The sequence below is a fragment of the Archocentrus centrarchus genome, chromosome 18 (genome assembly GCF_007364275.1).
Source record: "Archocentrus centrarchus isolate MPI-CPG fArcCen1 chromosome 18, fArcCen1, whole genome shotgun sequence".
Classification (NCBI taxonomy): Eukaryota; Metazoa; Chordata; class Actinopteri; order Cichliformes; family Cichlidae; genus Archocentrus; species Archocentrus centrarchus.
This window is the reverse complement of record NC_044363.1, coordinates 5,128,850-5,148,915: the sequence shown is the minus strand read 5'-3', so window position 1 is coordinate 5,148,915 and position 20,066 is coordinate 5,128,850. Positions and strand designations below refer to the sequence as shown.

Sequence of the window (20,066 nt, the reverse complement as noted above, 5' to 3'; positions counted from 1 at the left end):
TTTACAGAAAGCTTTATGCTTTGTGGTGGGCTTTGTGTACGTTTTGTTTGTGGGGGTGGGGGCGTTGTAAGTTGTGTATCAGAGAAGGACTGTTGGGAGGATTGTGGTTTTTTATTTTATGTGTATATGTAGTGTTTACATTTACTGTAACTTTTGATCAATATATAATTTATTTATTTTGGGTGTGTGAAGGAATCACTGAAAATAGACTGGGTGGTTTGTGAATGAAGGCCTAAGATTTTCCTTCTTTTTCAAATTAGGGCAACCTCTGATTTATATGTCTATAATTGTAATTAATTTGTACTATCAGTAACTTTGTGTATATCAGAGGATTCCTCAGGGAAGTATCTTTGATTAGAGCCCTCATTGATGACCGTATGTTGAAGCATTGATGAGTTACAGACATTTGAAGTTTGGATAACAAAGGCTGCTCACATGTGGCACTTGGCCATCTCCAAATGGCACAAGCAAGACCACACCTGAGATCAACACACAAAAACCTTTACAAAATGGTAGGTTTTTGTGCTATCTTGATAAAATTTGAAATACATGGTAAAAAGACTTGATTCTACAGCTTCATTATATTTTCCAATCCATACCTTCTACACTCAGTGTTTAATTAGATAAAAACTAACAGGAAAAATCCAGGCGAGGTAAAAATTGTCTAATTTTTCTGTGTTCCAAACTTAATAGCTACAATCTCATAACAGTTACAGCATTTTTGACTGCAGAAATGAAAAAGATAGCTTGTCTTCTTTACAAAGAGATCAAGCTTTTGCACGTACTCCAAAGAGTTCAGGAACAGCAGCTGATTTAATTTGGGTATGCTTTTTCAGGAAATTTTGGTGATCTTGGCGCCGCCAGGTAAGGGGTTAAAAGAAACATAATTTCAGTAAAAACACATGTGCTTCAGGTAGCAGAGGCAATGAAAGTGTATGCTTTACTTTCTAATGATACTGCCTAAGGGAGGCATGGATTATGTAACTTGGTGGCAGCACGGAACCCATCATTCCTCTTAATGTGTGAAGAGGCCTCCCATTTACATGAACAAATTGGAATAGACTTGATTCAAAGCACTGCAGCATAGTACCTTTAATAACAAGGGCAAGCTCTAATCTCTGTAGTAAATTGTTATGGTCTACAGTAACAAATGCTGCACTGAGGTGTAGCAGGACAGGCACAGAGATAAGTCTATTGTCAGAGACCACAAAAAGACGAAAGGCAACTTTCAGAAGTAACACAAAACTCACACTAAAGGCATGGATGGGGTTTGAACCCATGATCTTTGGTTTACGAGACCAACGCCTTACCACTTGGCCGCCACGCCAAACTTGGACAGCCAAAGCAGATACAGAAATCACATCGACTCGGCTCAAATCACTTTACAGTTCCAGTCTTTGAGATCTCTCACATTCCATGACATCATCATCTGTGATCCTGTCAGTGCTGCTAGCCATGTCCGTCTCTTAAAAGTAGCAAAGGCACATGTCACAATCAGTGTTTAAACTGATCAGTGGGAATAGAAAGAAAGAATGAAGAGTGACCTCTGCTAGTTATTAGAAAGAATGCATGTTTAAGCTAGCTGGTTTCCCCTTCTAGACCCCACAATTGCTTGCATCTGTTTGGACAGGCCATGACTACACATTGAAATGGCCTTTCCACACATTGTCTCCAGTTGACATTAAAGTCATGGATGGTCACTGAGCCCAAGACATTTGGCTTACAAGCCCATTGCCCTCCTTTGAAATGAGTCCAATTCTGTTCTTAATGTTGCTAGACGTTTCTGGTCACATACACACCTAATGCATCAGAGCAGACCCAGCCCCAACCAGTCTGTCAATTTCCCAATGCCTTCAGCCGTCACCGCAAAAATGGGCCAGACACCCCATACTCTCGCAACAGCCTGAGGAGTGTGATCCTTCAATAGCTGGAGGACACCCTCGTGTCACAAACAAGAGGAGCACCACCCCCAGATCACCGTGTGGAGTTGCAGAGGAGCCTCAAGCAAGACAGTCCTACAACAGACACATGGAAGGTGGAGTGACGCTAACAACTGATTAGAAAGGAGGCAGCCTTAACACTTTTGAGCAGTGACTTAAGCACCTACCATCCAAGGTCACGCTGAAGGCACGGATGGGACTTGAACCCATGATCTTTGGTTTACTAGACCAACGCCTTGCCGCTTGGCCACCATGCCTTGCTTAAACTGAAAAAATGGGGGGTTGTTTCGTTGCAAACAGCAGTCAAACTGATGTCCATTAGAACAAGATGTTAAGCAGCTTAAAGGCACCTCTGCATCCTTTATAAAAGTCTATGTTTTGTTGTTGTTTTGTTCGTTGCAAACAGCAGTCAAACTCTGATGTCCATTAGAATAAGATTTTAAGCAGTTTTTGTAGCACCTCTGCATCTTTTATAACCGTCTATGTTTTGTTGTAGTTTGTTTCTTTTTTTGCACACTGACTCTGAAAGCATCCTTTAAAAGCAACTCAATTTCAGTAAAAGCATGCATGCGTCAGCTAACAAATGATTAGAAAGATGCCAAGCTTAATACTTTTGAGTACTGGCTTAAGGTTTTAGTGCTTGCCCTTCGCAAACGCAAAGCATTCCAAGATCACGCTGAAGGCACGGATGGGACTTGAAACCATGATCTTTGGTTTACTAGACCAACGCCTTGCCGCTTGGCCACCACGCCTTGCTTAAGCTGAAAAAATGGGGGGTTGTTTTGTTGCAAACAGCAGTCAAACTGATGTCCATTAGAACAAGATGTTAAGCAGCTTTAAGGCACCTCTGCATCCTTTATAAAAGTCTATGTTTTGTTGTTGTTTAGTTCGTTGCAAACAGCAGTCAAACTCTGATGTCCATTAGAATAAGATTTTAAGCAGTTTTATAGCACCTCTGCGTCTTTTAAAACTGTCTATGTTTTGTTTTCTCAGCTAACAAATGATTAGAAAGATGCCAAGCTTAATACTTTTGAGTACTGGCTTAAGGTTTTAGTGCTTGCCCTTCGCAAACGCAAAGCATTCCAAGATCACGCTGAACGCACGGATGGGATTTGAACCCATGATCTTTGGTTTACAAGACCAACGCCTTGCCGCTTGGCCACCATGCCTTGCTTAAGCTGAACAACCGGGGCTGTGACGCAGATACAGAAATCACATCGACTCGGCTCAAATCACTTTACAGTTCCAGTCGTTGAGATCTCTCACATTCCATGACATCATCATCTTTGATCCTGTCAGTGCTGCTAGCCATCTCCGTCTCTTAAAAGTAGCAAAGGCACATGTCACAATCAGTGATTAAACTGATCAGTGGGAATAGAAAGAGAGAATGAAGAGTGACCTCTGCTAGTCATTAGAAAGAATGCATGTTTAAGCTAGCTGGTTTCCCCTTCTAGACCCCACAATTGCTTGCATCTGTTTGGACAGGCCATGACTACACATTGAAATGGCCTTTCCACACATTGTCTCCAGTTGACATTAAAGTCATGGATGGTCACTGAGCCCAAGACATTTGGCTTACAAGACCATTGCCCTCCTTTGAAATGAGTCCAATTCTGTTCTTAATGTTGCTAGACATCTATGGTCACATACACACCTAATGCATCAGAGCAGACCCAGCACCAACCACTCTGTCAATTTCCCAATGCCTTCAGCCATCACTGCAAAAAATGGGCCAGACACCCCATACTCTCGCAACAGCCTGAGGAGTGTGATCCCTCAATAGCTGGAGGACACCCTCGTGTCACAAACAAGAGGAGCACCACCCCCAGATCACCGTGTGGAGTTGCAGAGGAGCCTCAACCAAGACAGTCCTACAACAGACACATGGAAGGTGGAGTGACGCTAACAACTGATTAGAAAGGAGGCAGCCTTAACACTTTTGAGCAGTGACTTAAGCACCTACCATCCAAGGTCACGCTGAAGGCACGGATGGGACTTGAACCCATGATCTTTGGTTTACTAAACCAACGCCTTGCCGCTTGGCCACCATGCCTTGCTTAAACTGAAAAAATGGGGGGTTGTTTCGTTGCAAACAGCAGTCAAACTGATGTCCATTAGAACAAGATGTTAAGCAGCTTTAAGGCACCTCTGCATCCTTTATAAAAGTCTGTTTTGTTGTTGTTTTGTTCGTTGCAAACAGCAGTCAAACTCTGATGTCCATTAGAATAAGATGTTAAGCAGCTTTAAGGCACCTCTGCATCCTTTATAAAAGTCTATGTTTTGTTGTTGTTTTGTTCGTTGCAACAGCAGTCAAACTCTGATGTCCATTAGAATAAGATTTTAAGCAGTTTTTGTAGCACCTCTGCATCTTTTATAACCGTCTATGTTTTGTTGTAGTTTGTTTCTTTTTTTGCACACTGACTCTGAAAGCATCCTTTAAAAGCAACTCAATTTCAGTAAAAGCATGCATGCCTCAGCTAACAAATGATTAGAAAGATGCCAAGCTTAATACTTTTGAGTACTGGCTCAAGGTTTTAGTGCTTGCCCTTCGCAAACGCAAAGCATTCCAAGATCACGCTGAAGGCACGGATGGGATTTGAACCCATGATCTTTGGTTTACAAGACCAACGCCTTGCCGCTTGGCCACCATGCCTTGCTTAAGCTGAAAAACCGGGGCTGTGACGCAGATACAGAAATCACATCGACTCGGCTCAAATCACTTTACAGTTCCAGTCGTTGAGATCTCTCACATTCCATGACATCATCATCTTTGATCCTGTCAGTGCTGCTAGCCATCTCCGTCTCTTAAAAGTAGCAAAGGCACATGTCACAATCAGTGTTTAAACTGATCAGTGGGAATAGAAAGAAAGAATGAAGAGTGACCTCTGCTAGTCATTAGAAAGAATGCATGTTTAAGCTAGCTGGTTTCCCCTTCTAGACCCCACAATTGCTTGCATCTGTTTGGACAGGCCATGACTACACATTGAAATGGCCTTTCCACACATTGTCTCCAGTTGACATTAAAGTCATGGATGGTCACTGAGCCCAAGACATTTGGCTTACAAGACCATTGCCCTCCTTTGAAATGAGTCCAATTCTGTTCTTAATGTTGCTAGACATCTATGGTCACATACACACCTAATGCATCAGAGCAGACCCAGCCCCAACCAGTCTGTCAATTTCCCAATGCCTTCAGCCATCACCTGCAAAAATGGGCCAGACACCCCATACTCTCGCAACAGCCTGAGGAGTGTGATCCTTCAATAGCTGGAGGACACCCTCCAGTCGCAAACAAGAGGAGCACCACCCTCAGATCACCGTGTGGAGTTGCAGAGGAGCCTCAAGCAAGACAGTCCTACAGCAGACACATGGAAGGTGGAGTGACGCTAACAACTGATTAGAAAGGAGGCAGCCTTAACACTTTTGAGCAGTGACTTAAGCACCTACCATCCAAGGTCACGCTGAAGGCACGGATGGGACTTGAACAAAGAGATAAACTGACCATTCCTTTATGCAGCTTCCAAGATGGCGCCACTGTGTACGGCCTGCCGTCAGCTGTTCTGTGTATTGTTTGCTGTCGCTCTGTTCCTGGTAGTCATCTGCCCAGATGTCTCCGCTTTGATCACCTACGATCGGCAGACACTTCTAAACCTCCAGTTTGTTTTGGTACCAGCATATACTGTAAAGAAAAACTCAACGATTTTTCCTCCACACCTATCGGATGTACCTGAGAATTTGCGCCGGCTGCCCAGTGCTCCGGTCCCCAACAAACGCCAGAGGAGACGCGGAAAGCGGGGAGGTATCGCGGTGCGGGTCAAAACTTACCTGAGACTCCTAGGTTTGTCTGTTCATTACCCCCTGGATGGTGGTCTTTGCCGCCTCAAGGCTGTTGGGCTGCCTGTGGATTTCGGGCGTCGCTGGATCAGGCCGATTGTCCCACCTGTCATCCTGGAGACTCGGCGTCCCTCGTCCTGGCGCAGGATGCGGGATCGTGGAGGCGGCGTAAACCATGCTAACCTTCGCCTGTTGAAGCGGGCCCCGGCCTCAGCTAACAAGGATCTGGTCATCCGAATGGCCCTACTAAATGCTAGATCGTTAGCCAACAAAACTTTCCTTCTCAATGACTTTTTCATCGCACAGCAGTTGGATTTTATGTTTGTGACTGAGACGTGGCTTCATGCTGGTGAGTCTGCACCTTTTTCCGAACTTTTACCTCCCGGCTGTTCTTTCTTCAGCTCCCCGCGGATCTCTGGAAAAGGTGGAGGACTTGCTTCAATATTTAAATGCAGTTTTCGCTGTCGTCAGGTCTCGGCAGACCTGTACGCCAGCTTTGAACTGCAGCTGTTGGAGATAAACTCTTCCCCCTCGGTGCTCTGCGCGGTGATTTACCGACCACCGAAGTGCACGAAGGACTTCATCGGTGACTTTGCTGACTTGCTGACGGGTCTCATACTAAAATATGACCGTATTTTAATTGTTGGCGACTTTAATATTCATGTGTGTTGTGAGAGTGGTCCACTGGTTAAAGAATTTGCCTCGCTTATTGACTCTTTTAACTTAACACAACTCGTGTGTGGTCCCACTCATGAAAAAGGTCACACACTGGATCTGGTGTTGTCTTATGGACTTAGAGTCTGCATCACAGGGATACGTGACTGTGGTATATCGGACCATTTTCCTGTTTTATTTACAGCAGCGCTCCCCAGCTCTGGGATAAATAGAGTATCCTCTACACGTCGTGTGCGCTTGGTTAACTCTTCATGCGCTGCTGATATTGCAGCTGCTTTTAAAAACTCTGACTTAAGCAATTTGGATTTTTGCTTGAGCCTGAATACCGAGGACTTCACTAACTCTTTTATATCTGCTTGCACTGCTGTACTGGACTGTATTGCCCCTTTTACAACCAAACGCACCAAACCTTCCTCCCAGCCCTGGCTGGATGAGACAACCCGCGCTCTCAGACGTGAGTGCAGACGCGCTGAGAGAAGGTGGAAAAAGGATAAGCTCCATGTCTCCTTAGAGATCCTGCGTAACTGTTTATTGAAATACCAGAAAGCAGTAAAATATGCAAAGTCTGCTTATTTCTCTAACATTGTTTCAAGTAACAGTCACAGGCCTCATTTTCTTTTTAGTGTTTTTAATTCACTCGCTGATCCTCGCTGTAATGTAAACCAAGCGAAGGTCTGTCCTGCACTGTGCGAAAACTTTAAGAAATTTTTTGTGGAAAAAATTTCTGCCCTCAGGCCTTCATCACCTCAGGCTGAAACAGACTCATCTGCACCTCCTCCCAGCAGAGCTGTCTTTGAGCAGTTTGAGCCTGTCACACTCTCCACACTAAAGGAGGTGATTCAAAATATGAGACCTGTAAACTCTCCCACAGACTGTGTTCCGTCTCGCCTTTTTAAAGAGGCTTTTGATTCAGTGGGACCAACTATCCTCGCTCTGATTAACAGTGCGCTTGCATCTGGTTGTGTTCCAGCTGCCTTTAAACATGCAGTTGTACAGCCTCTAATCAAGAAGAAGAACCTTGACCCTGATGTTCTTTCAAATTACAGACCAATTTCTAAATTACCATTTTTATCCAAGGTTCTTGAAAAAGTTGTTTTTAAGCAACTTCAAGCATTTTTAAGTGAACATGGAATGTGGGAAAAGTTTCAGTCAGGTTTTAGAATGCGTCACAGCACAGAGACGGCTCTTTTAAGAGTTTTTAACGATCTGCTTTTAACTGTGGACTCTGGTAGTCCTGCAGTTTTAGTACTTCTAGATCTGTCAGCTGCCTTTGACACTGTGGACCACGAGATCCTTCTATCCCGCCTAGAACATGAAATTGGCATTAAAGGCACGGTTCTGACTTGGTTCAGATCTTATCTTACTGATAGAAGTTTCTCTGTCCATCTAGGAAACTGTTTTTCTACCACAGCAAAGCTTTCTTGTGGAGTGCCTCAGGGGTCCATTCTGGGCCCAATTCTTTTCTCATTGTATATGTTGCCTCTAGGGTCGATTTTTAGGAAACATAATATTTGTTTCCACTGTTTTGCTGACGACATCCAGGTATATATGCCCATCAAACTGAACAGCAGAGATCCATGGGAACCCCTGCTGAACTGTCTAAGTGACATCAAGTCCTGGATGAGAAACAATTTCCTAAATCTTAATGAAAGCAAAACCGAGGTCATATGCTTTGGTAAATTTGACCCCTCAAGCTACTCCTCTGGCACTCCGAGTCATTTGGCTCCTCACTGTCGTGATGCTGTGAAAAATCTGGGTGTCATTTTAGATAGTAGTTTTAAAATGGAGAAGCAAGTAAGTGCTGTTACCAAAATCAGTTTTTACCAACTCAGAGTCATTGCCAAGGTAAAACCTTATCTCCCACAGCAGGACCTGGAAAAAGTTATTCATGCTTTTATTACTTCCCGCCTGGACTACTGTAATTCTCTGTACTTTGGCATAGATCAATCATCTGTGCGCCGCCTGCAGGTAGTCCAGAATGCGGCAGCTCGTCTTTTAACCGGTTTAAAAAAGCATGAACACATTACCCCAGTCCTGTCATCCCTTCACTGGCTCCCTGTCCGTTTTAGAATCGATTTTAAGATTTTATTGCTTACTTTTAAAGCCTTAAACGGACTGGCACCTTTGTATCTGTCTGAGCTGCTTCACTGTCACACCCCTGTAAGAGCTCAGAGGTCATCGAACCAGCTGCTCTTACAGAGGCCTAAAACCAGACTAAAACAGAGAGGTGATCGAGCTTTTGCAGCAGCAGCACCAAAGCTATGGAACGATCTACCTCTCCATATCCGCACAGCTCAGACGATACACACATTTAAATCTCTATTAAAAACACATTTCTTTTCCTTGGCATTTGGCTGCAGTGCTACCTCCTTTTAGATGATTGTTTTATGGTATTTTATGGTACTTGTTTTAAACGTTTTAATTTTTAATTTTCTTATGTTATTTATTGTTCTTAATGTTTTTATTTATTTATTTTTATTTTATTATTTTATTTATTTATTTATATATTTTTATTTAGTATAGTCCTTGGGGTTACAGATCTTGTACAGCACTTTGGTCAACGTCGTTGTTTTAAATGTGCTTTATAAATAAACTTGACTTGACTTGAACCCATGATCTTTGGTTTACTAGACCAACGCCTTGCCGCTTGGCCACCATGCCTTGCTTAAACTGAAAAAATGGGGGGTTGTTTCGTTGCAAACAGCAGTCAAACTGATGTCCATTAGAACAAGATGTTAAGCAGCTTTAAGGCACCTCTGCATCCTTTATAAAAGTCTATGTTTTGTTGTTGTTTTGTTCTTTGCAAACAGCAGTCAAACTCTGATGTCCATTAGAATAAGATTTTAAGCAGTTTTATAGCACCTCTGCATCTTTTATAACCGTCTATGTTTTGTTGTAGTTTGTTTCTTTTTTTGCACACTGACTCTGAAAGCATCCTTTAAAAGCAACTCAATTTCAGTAAAAGCATGCATGCGTCAGCTAACAAATGATTAGAAAGATGCCAAGCTTAATACTTTTGAGTACTGGCTTAAGGTTTTAGTGCTTGCCCTTCGCAAACGCAAAGCATTCCAAGATCACGCTGAAGGCACGGATGGGATTTGAACCCATGATCTTTGGTTTACAAGACCAACGCCTTGCCGCTTGGCCACCATGCCTTGCTTAAGCTGAAAAACCGGGGCTGTGATGCAGATACAGAAATCACATCGACTCGGCTCAAATCACTTTACAGTTCCAGTCGTTGAGATCTCTCACATTCCATGACATCATCATCTTTGATCCTGTCACTGCTGCTAGCCATCTCCGTCTCTTAAAGTAGCAAAGGCACATGTCACAATCAGTGTTTAAACTGATCAGTGGGAATAGAAAGAAAGAATGAAGAGTGACCTCTGCTAGTTATTAGAAAGAATGCATGTTTAAGCTAGCTGGTTTCCCCTTCTAGACCCCACAATTGCTTGCATCTGTTTGGACAGGCCATGACTACACATTGAAATGGCCTTTCCACACATTGTCTCCAGTTGACATTAAAGTCATGGATGGTCACTGAGCCCAAGACATTTGGCTTACAAGACCATTGCCCTCCTTTGAAATGAGTCCAATTCTGTTCTTAATGTTGCTAGACGTTTCTGGTCACATACACACCTAATGCATCAGAGCAGACCCAGCCCCAACCAGTCTGTCAATTTCCCAATGCCTTCAGCCATCACTGCAAAAATGGGCCAGACACCCCATACTCTCGCAACAGCCAGAGGAGTGTGATCCCTCAATAGCTGGAGGACACCCTGGTGTCACAAACAAGAGGAGCACCACCCCCAGATCACCGTGTGGAGTTGCAGAGGAGCCTCAAGCAAGACAGCCCTACAACAGACACATGGAAGGTGGAGGGACGCTAACAACTGATTAGAAAGGAGGCAGCCTTAACACTTTTGAGCAGTGACTTAAGCACCTACCATCCAAGGTCACGCTGAAGGCACGGATGGGACTTGAACCCATGATCTTTGGTTTACTAGACCAACGCCTTGCCGCTTGGCCACCATGCCTTGTTTAAGCTGAAAAACCGGGGCTGTGACGCAGATACAGAAATCACATCGACTCGGCTCAAATCACTTTACAGTTCCAGTCTTTGAGATCTCTCACATTCCATGACATCATCATCTTTGATCCTGTCACTGCTGCTAGCCATCTCCGTCTCTTAAAAGTAGCAAAGGCACATGTCACAATCAGTGATTAAACTGATCAGTGGGAATAGAAAGAGAGAATGAAGAGTGACCTCTGCTAGTCATTAGAAAGAATGCATGTTTAAGCTAGCTGGTTTCCCCTTCTAGACCCCACAGTTGCTTGCATCTGTTTGGACAGGCCATGACTACACATTGAAATGGCCTTTCCACACATTGTCTCCAGTTGACATTAAAGTCATGGATGGTCACTGAGCCCAAGACATTTGGCTTACAAGACCATTGCCCTCCTTTGAAATGAGTCCAATTCTGTTCTTAATGTTGCTAGACATCTATGGTCACATACACCCCTAATGCATCAGAGCAGACCCAGCCCCAACCAGTCTGTCAATTTCCCAATGCCTTCAGCCGTCACCGCAACACATAGGCCAGACACCCCATACTCTCGCAACAGCCTGAGGAGTGTGATCCTTCAATAGCTGGAGGACACCCTCCAGTCACAAACAAGAGGAGCACCACCCTCAGATCACCGTGTGGAGTTGCAGAGGAGCCTCAAGCAAGACAGTCCTACAGCAGACACATGGAAGGTGGAGTGACACTAACAACTGATTAGAAAGGAGGCAGCCTTAACACTTTTGAGGAGTGACTTAAGCACCTACCATCCAAGGTCACGCTGAAGGCACGGATGGGACTTGAACCCATAATCTTTGGTTTACTAGACCAACGCCTTGCCGCTTGGCCACCATGCCTTGCTTAAGCTGAAAAAATGGGGGGTTGTTTTGTTGCAAACAGCAGTCAAACTGATGTCCATTAGAACAAGATGTTAAGCAGCTTAAAGGCACCTCTGCATCCTTTATAAAAGTCTATGTTTTGTTGATGTTTGTTTCTTTTTTGTACACTGGCTCTGAAAGCATCCTTTAACCTGTTAACTGGCAAGGGCCCCCCTCTCGGGCCCTCTGTAGCGATTTCCGACTTTGAAGCCTCATAGCGTCACAGTAACGCTACCGTTTGCCTTTACGATGCTTTTATTTCATGTTATGAAATGGGTTCTCCAGAGCTAATAATAACCAGACAGTGTCATGTGACCTTTCTGGACCTGCCCCAAAATCTTGTCCAATCGTTCTGATTGGTCGACTCTGACCCAAAATCCGAAACCACAGATGTATAGCCAATAAAATTCCTGACACGTGGGTATATGGCGCTATGGGGTGGGTTTTCATATGAAACCATAAACTCGCTGCGTAAACAGTGCGTCCTCCGTGCGTGAAACTGAGCAGGAAGTGAGAGTGTGTTTGCAGTCGTGCGTAAACAGTGTTTACAAATCTTTTTCTCGCCAACGGATTGTCGGAATGCACCAAAAACAGACTATATTTATTCAATGAAGTGACGAAATGACTCACGAGAGTGGATTATTGTTTATTAGAGGATTTAATCGCTGATTCGACTGGTTTTACGGAATCTCCTGAATGAACAGCTGTACTCCAACGGCGAACCACGGTACGTGTTACGTTTTATTCTCAGCTCGTCGTCGTATTATATGCTGTTTAGATGTAATGAGGATGAGGAGGACAAAGGCTCAGAGCTTCTTTTTGATCAGTTAAGTGTCTAAAGTTTTACAGAAAGCTTTATGCTTTGTGGTGGGCTTTGTGTACGTTTTGTTTGTTTTGTTGCAAACAGCAGTCAAACTGATGTCCATTAGAACAAGATGTTAAGCAGCTTTAAGGCACCTCTGCATCCTTTATAAAAGTCTATGTTTTGTTGTTGTTTTGTTCGTTGCAAACAGCAGTCAAACTCTGATGTCCATTAGAATAAAATTTTAAGCAGTTTTATAGCACCTCTGCATCTTTTAAAACTGTCTATGTTTTGTTGTCTCAGCTAACAAATGATTAGAAAGATGCCAAGCTTAATACTTTTGAGTACTGGCTTAAGGTTTTAGTGCTTGCCCTTCGCAAACGCAAAGCATTCCAAGATCACGCTGAAGGCACGGATGGGATTTGAACCCATGATCTTTGGTTTACAAGACCAACGCCTTGCCGCTTGGCCACCATGCCTTGCTTTAGATGAAAAACCGGGGCTGTGACGCAGATACAGAAATCACATCGACTCGGCTCAAATCACTTTACAGTTCCAGTCTTTGAGATCTCTCACATTCCATGACATCATCATCTTTGATCCTGTCACTGCTGCTAGCCATGTCCGTCTCTTAAAAGTAGCAAAGGCACATGTCACAATCAGTGTTTAAACTGATCAGTGGGAAAAGAAAGAGAGAATGAAGAGTGACCTCTGCTAGTCATTAGAAAGAATGCATGTTTAAGCTAGCTGGTTTCCCCTTCTAGACCCCACAGTTGCTTGCATCTGTTTGGACAGGCCATGACTACACATTGAAATGGCCTTTCCACACATTGTCTCCAGTTGACATTAAAGTCATGGATGGTCACTGAGCCCAAGACATTTGGCTTACAAGACCATTGCCCTCCTTTGAAATGAGTCCAATTCTGTTCTTAATGTTGCTAGACATCTATGGTCACATACACACCTAATGCATCAGAGCAGACCCAGCCCCAATCAGTCTGTCAATTTCCCAATGCCTTCAGCCGTCACCGCAACAATGGACCAGACACCCCATACTCTTGCAACAGGCTGAGGAGTGTGATCCCTCAATAGCTGGAGGACACCCTCCGGTCTTGAGTCGCAAACAAGAGGAGCACCATCCTCAGATCACCATGTGGAGTTGCAGAGGAGCCTCAAGCAAGACAGTCCTACAACAGACACATGGAAGGTGGAGTGACACTAACAACTGATTAGAAAGGAGGCAGCCTTAACACTTTTGAGCAGTGACTTAAGTACCTACCATCCAAGGTCACGCTGAAGGCACAGATGGGACTTGAACCCATGATCTTTGGTTTACTAGACCAACGCCTTGCCGCTTGGCCACCATGCCTTGCTTAAACTGAAAAAATGGGGGGTTGTTTCGTTGCAAACAGCAGTCAAACTGATGTCCATTAGAATAAGATGTTAAGCAGCTTTAAGGCACCTCTGCATCCTTTATAAAAGTCTATGTTTGTTTGTTGTTTTGTTCGTTGCAAACAGCAGTCAAACTCTGATGTCCATTAGAATAAGATTTTAAGCAGTTTTATAGCACCTCTGCATCTTTTATAACCGTCTATGTTTTGTTGTAGTTTGTTTCTTTTTTTGCACACTGACTCTGAAAGCATCCTTTAAAAGCAACTCAATTTCAGTAAAAGCATGCATGCCTCAGCTAACAAATGATTAGAAAGATGCCAAGCTTAATACTTTTGAGTACTGGCTTAAGGTTTTAGTGCTTGCCCTTCGCAAACGCAAAGCATTCCAAGATCACGCTGAAGGCACGGATGGGATTTGAACCATGATCTTTGGTTTACAAGACCAACGCCTTGCCGCTTGGCCACCATGCCTTGCTTAAGCTGAACAACCGGGGCTGTGACGCAGATACAGAAATCACATCGACTCGGCTCAAATCACTTTACAGTTCCAGTCGTTGAGATCTCTCACATTCCATGACATCATCATCTTTGATCCTGTCAGTGCTGCTAGCCATCTCCGTCTCTTAAAAGTAGCAAAGGCACATGTCACAATCAGTGATTAAACTGATCAGTGGGAATAGAAAGAGAGAATGAAGAGTGACCTCTGCTAGTCATTAGAAAGAATGCATGTTTAAGCTAGCTGGTTTCCCCTTCTATACCCCACAATTGCTTGCATCTGTTTGGACAGGCCATGACTACACATTGAAATGGCCTTTCCACACATTGTCTCCAGTTGACATTAAGTCATGGATGGTCACTGAGCCCAAGACATTTGGCTTACAAGACCATTGCCCTCCTTTGAAATGAGTCCAATTCTGTTCTTAATGTTGCTAGACATCTATGGTCACATACACACCTAATGCATCAGAGCAGACCCAGCACCAACCAGTCTGTCAATTTCCCAATGCCTTCAGCCATCACTGCAAAAAATGGGCCAGACACCCCATACTCTCGCAACAGCCTGAGAGTGTGATCCCTCAATAGCTGGAGGACACCCTCGTGTCACAAACAAGAGGAGCACCACCCCCAGATCACTGTGTGGAGTTGCAGAGGAGCCTCAACCAAGACAGCCCTACAACAGACACATGGAAGGTGGAGTGACGCTAACAACTGATTAGAAAGGAGGCAGCCTTAACACTTTTGAGCAGTGACTTAAGCACCTACCATCCAAGGTCACGCTGAAGGCACGGATGGGACTTGAACCCATGATCTTTGGTTTACTAGACCAACGCCTTGCCGCTTGGCCACCATGCCTTGCTTAACTGAAAAATGGGGGGTTGTTTCGTTGCAAACAGCAGTCAAACTGATGTCCATTAGAACAAGATGTTAAGCAGCTTTAAGGCACCTCTGCATCCTTTATAAAAGTCTATGTTTTGTTGTTGTTTTGTTCTTTGCAAACAGCAGTCAAACTCTGATGTCCATTAGAATAAGACGTTAAGCAGCTTTAAGGCACCTCTGCATCCTTTATAAAAGTCTATGTTTTGTTGTTGTTTTGTTCGTTGCAAACAGCAGTCAAACTCTGATGTCCATTAGAATAAGATTTTAAGCAGTTTTTGTAGCACCTCTGCATCTTTTATAACCGTCTATGTTTTGTTGTAGTTTGTTTCTTTTTTTGCACACTGACTCTGAAAGCATCCTTTAAAAGCAACTCAATTTCAGTAAAAGCATGCATGCCTCAGCTAACAAATGATTAGAAAGATGCCAAGCTTAATACTTTTGAGTACTGGCTCAAGGTTTTAGTGCTTGCCCTTCGCAAACGCAAAGCATTCCAAGATCACGCTGAAGGCACGGATGGGATTTGAACCCATGATCTTTGGTTTACAAGACCAACGCCTTGCCGCTTGGCCACCATGCCTTGCTTAAACTGAGAAAATGGGGGGTTGTTTTGTTGCAAACAGCAGTCAAACTGATGTCCATTAGAACAAGATGTTAAGCAGCTTTAAGGCACCTCTGCATCCTTTATAAAAGTCTATGTTTTGTTGTTGTTTTGTTCGTTGCAAACAGCAGTCAAACTCTGATGTCCATTAGAATAAGATTTTAAGCAGTTTTATAGCACCTCTGCGTCTTTTAAAACTGTCTATGTTTTGTTTTCTCAGCTAACAAATGATTAGAAAGATGCCAAGCTTAATACTTTTGAGTACTGGCTTAAGGTTTTAGTGCTTGCCCTTCACAAACGCAAAGCATTCCAAGATCACGCTGAAGGCACGGATGGGATTTGAACCCATGATCTTTGGTTTACAAGACCAACGCCTTGCCGCTTGGCCACCATGCCTTGCTTAAGCTGAAAAACCGGGGCTGTGACGCAGATACAGAAATCACATCGACTCGGCTCAAATCACTTTACAGTTCCAGTCTTTGAGATCTCTCACATTCCATGACATCATCATCTTTGATCCTGTCACTGCTGCTAGCCATGTCCGTCTCTTAAAAGTAGCAAAGGCACATGTCACAATCAGTGTTTAAACTGATCAGTGGGAATAGAAAGAGAGAATGAAGAGTGACCTCTGCTAGTCATTAGAAAGAATGCATGTTTAAGCTAGCTGGTTTCCCCTTCTAGACCCCACAGTTGCTTGCATCTGTTTGGACAGGCCATGACTACACATTGAAATGGCCTTTCCACACATTGTCTCCAGTTGACATTAAAGTCATGGATGGTCACTGAGCCCAAGACATTTGGCTTACAAGACCATTGCCCTCCTTTGAAATGAGTCCAATTCTGTTCTTAATGTTGCTAGACATCTATGGTCACATACACACCTAATGCATCAGAGCAGACCCAGCCCCAATCAGTCTGTCAATTTCCCAATGCCTTCAGCCGTCACCGCAAAAATGGGCCAGACACCCCATACTCTCGCAACAGGCTGAGGAGTGTGATCCCTCAATAGCTGGAGGACACCCTCCGGTCTTGAGTCGCAAACAAGAGGAGCACCACCCTCAGATCACCGTGTGGAGTTGCAGAGGATCCTCAAACAAGACAGTCCTACAACAGCCACATGGAAGGTGGAGTGACGCTAACAACTGATTAGAAAGGAGGCAGCCTTAACACTTTTGAGCAGTGACTTAAGCACCTACCATCCAAGGTCACGCTGAAGGCACGGATGGGACTTGAACCCACGATCTTTGGTTTACTAGACCAACGCCTTGCCGCTTGGCCACCATGCCTTGCTTAAACTGAAAAAATGGGGGGTTGTTTCGTTGCAAACAGCAGTCAAACTGATGTCCATTAGAACAAGATGTTAAGCAGTTTTAAGGCACCTCTGCATACTTTATAAAAGTCTATGTTTTGTTGTTGTTTGTTTCTTTTTTGTACACTGGCTCTGAAAGCATCCTTTAACCTGTTAACTGGCAAGGGCCCGCTCTCGGGCCCTCTGTAGCGATTTCCGACTTTGAAGCCTCATAGCGTCACAGTAACGCTACCGTTTGCCTTTACGATGCTTTTATTTCATGTTATGAAATGGGTTCTCCAGAGCTAATAATAACCAGACAGTGTCATGTGACCTTTCTGGACCTGCCCCAAAATCTTGTCCAATCGTTCTGATTGGTCGACTCTGACCCAAAATCCGAAACCACAGATGTATAGCCAATAAAATTCCTGACACGTGGGTATATGGCGCTATGGGGTGGGTTTTCATATGAAACCATAAACTCGCTGCGTAAACAGTGCGTCCTCCGTGCGTGAAACTGAGCAGGAAGTGAGAGTGTGTTTGCAGTCGTGCGTAAACAGTGTTTACAAATCTTTTTCTCGCCAACGGATTGTCGGAATGCACCAAAAACAGACTATATTTATTCAACGAAGTGACGAAATGACTCACGAGAGTGGATTATTGTTTATTAGAGGATTTAATCGCTGATTCGACTGGTTTTACGGAATCTCCTGAATGAACAGCTGTACTCCAACGGCGAACCACGGTACGTGTTACATTTTATTCTCAGCTCGTCGTCGTATTATATGCTGTTTAGATGTAATGAGGATGAGGAGGACAAAGGCTCAGAGCTTCTTTTTGACCAGTTAAGTGTCTAAAGTTTTACAGAAAGCTTTATGCTTTGTGGTGGGCTTTGTGTACGTTTTGTTTGTTTTGTTGCAAACAGCAGTCAAACTGATGTCCATTAGAACAAGATGTTAAGCAGCTTTAAGGCACCTCTGCATCCTTTATAAAAGTCTATGTTTTGTTGTTGTTTTGTTCGTTGCAAACAGCAGTCAAACTCTGATGTCCATTAGAATAAGATTTTAAGCAGTTTTATAGCACCTCTGCATCTTTTAAAACTGTCTATGTTTTGTTTTCTCAGCTAACAAATGATTAGAAAGATGCCAAGCTTAATACTTTTGAGTACTGGCTTAAGGTTTTAGTGCTTGCCCTTCGCAAACGCAAAGCATTCCAAGATCACGCTGAAGGCACGGATGGGATTTGAACCCATGATCTTTGGTTTACAAGACCAACGCCTTGCCGCTTGGCCACCATGCCTTGCTTAAACTGAAAAAATGGGGGGTTGTTTCATTGCAAACAGCAGTCAAACTGATGTCCATTAGAACAAGATGTTAAGCAGCTTTAAGGCACCTCTGCATCCTTTATAAAAGTCTATGTTTTGTTGTTGTTTGTTTCTTTTTTGTACACTGGCTCTGAAAGCATCCTTTAACCTGTTAACTGGCAAGGGCCCGCTCTCGGGCCCTCTGTAGCGATTTCCGACTTTGAAGCCTCATAGCGTCACAGTAACGCTACCGTTTGCCTTTACGATGCTTTTATATGACAGATTAGACCCTCAGAATTGGATTGACACCTCATTTGTCCAATCATGTTATGAAATGGGTTCTCCAGAGCTAATAATAACCAGACAGTGTCATGTGACCTTTCTGGACCTGCCCCAAAATCTTGTCCAATCGTTCTGATTGGTCGACTCTGACCCAAAATCCGAAACCACAGATGTATAGCCAATAAAATTCCTGACACGTGGGTATATGGCGCTATGGGGTGGGTTTTCATATGAAACCATAAACTCGCTGCGTAACCAGTGCGTCCTCCGTGCGTGAAACTGAGCAGGAAGTGAGAGTGTGTTTGCAGTCGTGCGTAAACAGTGTTTACAAATCTTTTTCTCGCCAACGGATTGTCGGAATGCACCAAAAACAGACTATATTTATTCAATGAAGTGACGAAATGACTCACGAGAGTGGATTATTGTTTATTAGAGGATTTAATCGCTGATTCGACCGGTTTTACGGAATCTCCCGAATGAACAGCTGTACTCCAACGGCGAACCACGGTACGTGTTACGTTTTATTCTCAGCTCGTCGTCGTATTATATGCTGTTTAGATGTAATGAGGATGAGGAGGACAAAGGCTCAGAGCTTCTTTTTGACCAGTTAAGTGTCTAAAGTTTTACAGAAAGCTTTATGCTTTGTGGTGGGCTTTGTGTACGTTTTGTTTGTGGGGGTGGGGGCGTTGTAAGTTGTGTATCAGAGAAGGACTCTTGGGAGGATTGTGGTTTTTTATTTATGTGTATATGTAGTGTTTACATTTACTGTAACTTTTGATCAATATATAATTTATTTATTTTGGGTGTGTGAAGGAATCACTGAAAATAGACTGGGTGGTTTGTGAATGAAGGCCTAACATTTTCCTTCTTTTTCAAATTAGGGCAACCTCTGATTTATATGTCTATAATTGTAATTAATTTGTACTATCAGTAACTTTGTGTATATCAGAGGATTCCTCAGGGTAGTATCTTTGATTAGAGCCCTCATTGATGACCGTATGTTGAAGCATTGATGAGTTACAGACATTTGAAGTTTGGATAACAAAGGCTGCTCACATGTGGCACTTGGCCATCTCCAAATGGCACAAGCAAGACCACACCTGAGATCAACACACAAAAACCTTTACAAAATGGTAGGTTTTTGTGCTATCTTGATAAAATTTGAAATACATGGTAAAAAGACTTGATTCTACAGCTTCATTATATTTTCCAATCCATACCTTCTACACTCAGTGTTTAATTAGATAAAAACTAACAGGAAAAATCCAGGCGAGGTAAAAATTGTCTAATTTTTCTGTGTTCCAAACTTAATAGCTACAATCTCATAACAGTTACAGCATTTTTGACTGCAGAAATGAAAAATATAGCTTGTCTTCTTTACAAAGAGATCAAGCTTTTGCATGTACTCCAAAGACTTCAGGAACAGCAGCTGATTTAATTTGGGTATGCTTTTTCAGGAGTTTTTGGTGATCTTGGCGCCGCCAGGTAAGGGGTTAAAAGAAACGTAATTTCAGTAAAAACACATGTGCTTCAGGTAGCAGAGGCAATGAAAGTGTATGCTTTACTTTCTAATGATACTGCCTAAGGGAGGCATGGATTATGTAACTTGGTGGCAGCACGGAACCCATCATTCC

General features: G+C 43.4%; 11 non-coding genes across 11 annotated transcripts; all 11 read right to left on the bottom strand.

The window, feature by feature from the left end:
- Positions 1-1,255: 1,255 nt before the first annotated feature.
- On the bottom strand, positions 1,256-1,327 carry trnat-cgu (transfer RNA threonine (anticodon CGU)). Its single transcript has one exon. It is a non-coding gene; the product is annotated as a tRNA-Thr (tRNA).
- A 798-nt stretch (positions 1,328-2,125) lies between these two features.
- On the bottom strand, positions 2,126-2,197 carry trnat-agu (transfer RNA threonine (anticodon AGU)). Its single transcript has one exon. It is a non-coding gene; the product is annotated as a tRNA-Thr (tRNA).
- Positions 2,198-4,521: 2,324 nt separating this feature from the next.
- Positions 4,522-4,593, bottom strand: trnat-ugu (transfer RNA threonine (anticodon UGU)). Its single transcript has one exon. It is a non-coding gene; the product is annotated as a tRNA-Thr (tRNA).
- Positions 4,594-9,532: 4,939 nt separating this feature from the next.
- Positions 9,533-9,604, bottom strand: trnat-ugu (transfer RNA threonine (anticodon UGU)). Its single transcript has one exon. It is a non-coding gene; the product is annotated as a tRNA-Thr (tRNA).
- Positions 9,605-10,414: 810 nt separating this feature from the next.
- Positions 10,415-10,486, bottom strand: trnat-agu (transfer RNA threonine (anticodon AGU)). Its single transcript has one exon. It is a non-coding gene; the product is annotated as a tRNA-Thr (tRNA).
- A 2,114-nt stretch (positions 10,487-12,600) lies between these two features.
- trnat-ugu (transfer RNA threonine (anticodon UGU)) lies at positions 12,601-12,672 on the bottom strand. The gene has a single exon. It is a non-coding gene; the product is annotated as a tRNA-Thr (tRNA).
- A 2,193-nt stretch (positions 12,673-14,865) lies between these two features.
- On the bottom strand, positions 14,866-14,937 carry trnat-agu (transfer RNA threonine (anticodon AGU)). Its single transcript has one exon. It is a non-coding gene; the product is annotated as a tRNA-Thr (tRNA).
- A 529-nt stretch (positions 14,938-15,466) lies between these two features.
- Positions 15,467-15,538, bottom strand: trnat-ugu (transfer RNA threonine (anticodon UGU)). Its single transcript has one exon. It is a non-coding gene; the product is annotated as a tRNA-Thr (tRNA).
- A 345-nt stretch (positions 15,539-15,883) lies between these two features.
- trnat-ugu (transfer RNA threonine (anticodon UGU)) lies at positions 15,884-15,955 on the bottom strand. Its single transcript has one exon. It is a non-coding gene; the product is annotated as a tRNA-Thr (tRNA).
- Positions 15,956-16,773: 818 nt separating this feature from the next.
- trnat-agu (transfer RNA threonine (anticodon AGU)) lies at positions 16,774-16,845 on the bottom strand. Its single transcript has one exon. It is a non-coding gene; the product is annotated as a tRNA-Thr (tRNA).
- A 1,229-nt stretch (positions 16,846-18,074) lies between these two features.
- On the bottom strand, positions 18,075-18,146 carry trnat-ugu (transfer RNA threonine (anticodon UGU)). The gene has a single exon. It is a non-coding gene; the product is annotated as a tRNA-Thr (tRNA).
- Between the last annotated feature and the right edge of the window lie 1,920 nt (positions 18,147-20,066).